This window comes from Xenopus tropicalis, chromosome 3, assembly GCF_000004195.4.
Source record: "Xenopus tropicalis strain Nigerian chromosome 3, UCB_Xtro_10.0, whole genome shotgun sequence".
Lineage (NCBI taxonomy): Eukaryota > Metazoa > Chordata > Amphibia > Anura > Pipidae > Xenopus > Xenopus tropicalis.
Window position 1 is genome coordinate 105,231,706 of NC_030679.2, and position 6,000 is coordinate 105,237,705.

Genomic DNA, 6,000 nt, shown 5'->3' on the forward strand with positions numbered 1-6,000 from the left:
CTAGCTAGAAATAAAGCACCCTTTTAAAGAAAATAAACCCATGTGGGTGCCTCGCAGGGAAAGCAGATCCATACCTAGCAAGTACCTGTGTAACAAAGGTCTAAACCAACATTTAAACATACTGCCTATTTAAACAAAGGCAAAAGTGGTTGTCGTTTATTTAATCAGTGACTAAGATTAAGGGTCAGAAGGAGTGCAAACAGGCACATATATACAACTACACTGTATGGCTGAAAGAATAAGGACACTGTCTAAAATGACCTCAGTTGGAAAGCTCATTGGCAAGTTACAGACTGTCCTGGGAAGCAACATCAGCACAAGTTTACAAGTTGATCCAGGGACTGGTCCGATTGCCATCTTTGAGCCAGGAAGGAATTTTTTCCCCTCTGCGGCAAATTAGAGAGGCTTCAGATGGGTTTTTTGCCTTCCTCTGGATCAACTAGTAGTTAGGCAGGTTATATATAGGCATTATGGTTGAACGTGATGCACGTATGTCTTTTTTCAACCCAAATTGCTATGTAAGTACTATTCATAGGGTTTTTGTAGGTGATCAGAGGCAAACACATGAAATGCTAAGCATCAGCTGGAGTGGGGTAAAAGTCCATTCCAAGAAGTGAATGTCAGTGCCCTAGAGCGATATATGGCGTTTCAATGTCTGACATAAAAGTCTGGGTTAGGCAGATACCATAAGAACATTGCTCACCATGGTGCATAATGCCAATGGTATGGTTTAGTAGAGAAGAAATAATTGTTTTTAGTGATGAGCGAATTTGTCCCGTTTTAGTTCTTTTTTTTTTTTTTGACGTGCAGAGAATTTTTCTGCAGCGATGTTTTGTATGCATTTCGTGAAACAATGCGCCAGTGGCAAAATGCAGATATTCGCAGTGAATCCATGCCTGCCGCAAAAATTTCACTCATCACTAATTGTTTTTAATAGTTTGGCATTGGCCCCCTGGTTCAAACAAGAGCAAAGGGTACTGTGTACAATGACATCCTTGACATTTTCCATGCTACTTTGTGTCAACAGTTTAGGGAAGGCTCTTTTCTTTTTCAGCCCCTATGCATAAATAAAGGTCTTAACAGAATGAAGAAGAAGAAGAGTTGAAGAACTTGATTGGCCTGTACAGGGCCCCCTGACTGCAACCCAAGTGAAAACATGTGGGATAAATTAGAACACAAGCTGTGAACAAGGCTTGCTACCCAACATCAGTGTCCAACCTCACTAATGCTCTTATAATGCTGAATAAAAGCAAATCCCACCAGCAATGTTCCAACATCTAGAGGACCAACTTCATATTAATACCTTTGGTTTGTGAATGAGATATTGGGCAGCAATGTGTCTGGATTCTTTTGGCCATATAGTTTGTTTTACCAGTACCAGCAGGGCCGCTTCTGCCATGAGACGTTGAGAAGCTTGCCTCAGGCGGCAGTGAGCAGCCAATTACCAGGAGCGACAAAAAGCCACCCCTGGTAACTTTTAGAAATGAATTTTCATTTTTTAAAATAAAAATTAATTTCTCCTAGTGCAGAAAGCGCATTAGCACTCTCTGCACTAGCGATGCAGCCCCCTCTGGACACCATTCTGATGCTAAAGGTGTAAGCGCCGGGCAGAAGAGAGGGGGTGGCATGGGCGGCAGCAGCCACATAATCGCCACTAGGTGCCTCAGGCAGGAGCAGCTCCATAATTTCCACAGGGTAGCCCCTTTCTCTAAGTCAAGTGTAGCAATAAACCCACAATGCTACAATGGATCTTCTATGGTTCCTAACACTGAAACAGAGTCAGCAGACACAGGAGAGTGCATTACCTAATAAGATATTTTTAGGCTGAAACGCATGTGTATCTATTTCACTCTTGCACCCAACAATTTCAGCTCACAGGAATTATATGGACGGATTTGTGTATGTCTTTTAATATTCATGCCGTGATTCTATGCTATTATATCAGATAAAGGGCCAGTATACCTTCAATTTAATATTTATTTTTATTAAAACCTGAATATATATGTATTTGCATTTGCTTTATTTCTCCCAAGACTCTGTAAACTTGTTACTAACCTATGCAGATTTAGCCTTGCCTAAGCTGTTATTTCCATATTGCAGGATGGCTACATGTTCCTCATCAATTTCCACTAGGCTTCTTTTTCAGACATAAAAGCATTTTGAAATAAAAAAAACAGGACAATTAATGGTATAACCCCATCCTCCCTAGTTATGCCCTCAACTATGATGCTGTATTTATAATTCCATTACTAGAAGTTGTGGAGTGGGAATGATGTTAAGTGGAACATTATATGATGCTATTAGGGGTAATGGCACAATACCAGGAACAACTCCCTGCAAAAACCCTATGCTAACACCACTGTACAAAGCAAAATACATAATATAGGGGTCCTTCTAAATGTTTTTTTTTTTTTTGCAGTGGCACATATAGGCAACTGATATTTTATTATGTTTTTTTTTTTAAATTGTCAACATACTTTCCAGTGCTGTTTTGCTGTTCCTGTTGCAGCTGGTCATCAGCCCAGTTAATATTAATTAATATTGGGTGCATAGTAAATACAAATATGTTCTACAGACCATATTGCATTTGCAGAATTATTTTTCCTATTTTTTACTCCTATTTTAATCAGTTTTATTAAATAAGCATAATATGTTATTTATGGAATATAAAAGATTCATGTTATGTGGCAGTGCTGAAATCTTCTCAGCAAACTTTAGCCAAGAAGTTTCAGGCACAAAATCATCTTGATCATCTTTGTTTTCAAAATGAACAACTCTGTATAATGGCCTATTAAAGTAGTGGAAGGCAGAATGCTTGCAATGCCTCCAAGACTGTATATTACCTCATTGCATCATAAGCCACTTTTGTTGCAGGCAATAACTAGTTTCACATACAGTCTCTATGATTATTAGCGCTGTTTAAGCGGTATTTCATATTTTATTACTGTGCACCCTCAGCGCTTTTTGTTCTCTGTAACGAAAATGACTCACGCTGCCTCCTGACCTTTGCGACTGCTGAAAACATGCCGTTTATAAGGGATGCAACACATGAGTCAATTGCTTGCACAAGGGGGAAATTATAGACTGAGTTACCTTAATAAAGGAATGCTTCATCATAAGTCAGCATCTGTCTATACATATGTATTCTATCTAGATGTTTAAGGACTTGGGAAATGAAAAAAACCTGCCTGGCGCCCCCCACTGTTGCGCTCTAGGCAGGTGCCTCTCCTGCCTTCCCCTAGTTACCAGCCCTGGGGAGGGCGGCAGGAGTGTAGAGGCCCAGTGAGGACCTGATTAATGAGCAATTTCAATATATTTTGGCAGAATAGGTCAAATTACCAATACTTTGGGGCCCTAAATTGAATTTGCTGTGGGACCAGTTACGCCACTGGGCTACACCCAGGTTAGTAGAGAGCATTATGCTTGTCGGGCAGGAGAAAGTAATAAGCAAGAGGTGGGACTCATGTACTATAGAAATATAATAGTATAGTGAAGCTCTGAGTGTAGTATTAGGCTGACATTGCAAGCTGGGTCAGTAGCCCTTTCATAGAAACGTATGCAAGCAAAGCAAGAAGAAAATAGACGTTTGTGTCTTAATGTGTACATCAGACAACTACAATGGGAAATGAAGATATAGTGGCGTTTTAACCTCCTGCAAAATGTTGAGAACGCATTTGTCACGTGACAAATTAAGACAAAATTAAGGCAATATCATCTGCTTCATTATTATTACTTGTGGGGTTTGTATGTGCAGTAGTGTGTAATGAATGCCTAAGAGCACTCTGCCAGGCCGCGTCGTTTATTATTTGCGCTCAAGTGTGTACCATGAAATGTATTTAGTTTCCTTATGAATGTTAAACGCACTTCACACTGAAATCTACAGGGGTATTTCATTATTCAACACTTTTGCAGGGCAATTGCCTGAGAGCTGTTTCTATGGCAACAAACGTCAGAAACATCAATGGCTGGGATTTCTGTGTTAATATGTACGGTGTGTTTGCCACTAGTGTCAATTTTTGTGATTCTCATTTGCCTTTAGAAACAGTATTTATCTCACGCGGTACTGAGTTCAAGCATTCAGAAGAGACAACGTAGACCCCAGTGACTGGCTTGCTTAACATATTGGAACTCATATTAACCGTAGGCAGATTTGCCCCACTATTCTGCCTGCAGCACACAGATCAGAGCTAACTGCTGATTACTGCCCTGGGGCAGATTTGCCCACTGGCTAAGAAGTAAGAAGTAATGTAAAAAATCACCCAAAACAAGTGGAAATCATTGAATTTGTTAGCTTCTGAAAGGACCATGCGCTGTGGCATCACCAGCCCCATATCTGTCAGCCTACGTGCCACTAAAGTGCTGCAATATTGCTAAAGAGCAGATCTAAATATAGAGGCAATACCTGCTACTTAAATAGATTTGAGCTGCTGGGTTTAATGTAGACCCTGGTCTAAAGCTGTGAACGCACAAGGTCAAATGACATCACAGCGTAATGACATAATAATAAAAGTTAAATTCTGCCTAGGACTGGACTACCAGGCAGACAGGTTGTGGCCTATGCCCTGGCCCCTTTGTATCTATAGCTAATTAATTACATGTGCATGATATACACACACACAATGAGCCACATTACATTAGTATTTTATTATTATTAGTGTCTTTGTGCTCCCACAGAAAAAGACTACATTTTTCTTACACTGGATAATAACCCCAACCCCCCCTCCAGCTTTCAGCAACCATGTGTAGTGCTCTCTGAGCTATATAATGATCCAGATATAACACTACTGAATGGCAGCAAAAGGAAATATTTATAGCAAATTGTGAGGTTCTAGGCTTAGTTGACATATTCTGTCAGTAATGGCTGATTCATGTGCTACAAGCAGGGGAAATTAATAGGGGCCCTTAAAAATGTATGTCTGTTCTACCTTCTCCCTCTCCCTATAAAGGGAAAAGGGTTTTTTTGCATAACTAATTAAACATCATCACTCTGCCCTCCTCTTCATTTTATTAGCTTATATTTGCCATTAGTTTCCTTCTACACTGCAGCTCAATGAAGAAATGCTTGTTGCCATACTTAACAATAATAACAAGCCGATTTCATTATTTTTAACATTACCTGTCTATCATCTATTTCTGCTTTTCATTTCTGAGTGGTGCAAATTGTAGAAAAAAACTGTAAATATTACCCTTTATAGTACCATAACATTCCAAGCTCCCTATCACACACACATACATTTTTATCAGGGGTCTAATTACAAACTCCTTGCAAAAAGCATCCTAGCTGGAATCAATCCTAGAATCCCAGCACGTAGAGGCAGCCATACTGAGCACTCTACCACACTCCCCAGGCTGCTGGGCCATATCCTATGAGCCACTATGTGGTACTGCTGAATGTAAATGTGTGGGTGCTATAAAGATGAAAAATGATAAAATCTCTTGTTCCCCTATATGACAACTGATTACAAAGGAAGCCCATTGGAAGTGAGCAGAAATGATTTAGGTGTGCCAGTATATTTTTTGGGGCAAATTACATAGTACTAGGGATATTTTAAAATTGGGTATGGGGTTTCAGATAGGATCCCCATCCTCTTTAGGCTTCAGTCACTTTTGGTTGCCTAAATATGTTTCATTGTTTCCGATAGGGGCAAACCGCAGTAACTGAATCAACTCAAGGCTGTAGATATATAGGCAGTAATATAATTAGATTTTGCTAAAAGGGGTAGTGTGCCATAAAATGAATTTTAAAGTGATACTGACACTAAAAAACTACTTTTCAAAATATGAATGTACATAAACAGTTCCCTATAGGCCATGTTGATCATTTTTAATGAATAGGGCTGCTTTTGTATGTAATTGTTACTTGATGTCCCTAAACCTGACTGTTTCGCCAACCTGACTGTCGCTTCTTAAACTGTCAGTTATAGCTTCTAATGCTAACGACCTCCTGCTGCACAAATATGGCGGCCCCCTCATAGAGGGACTTAGGAGATCAGATAGGTA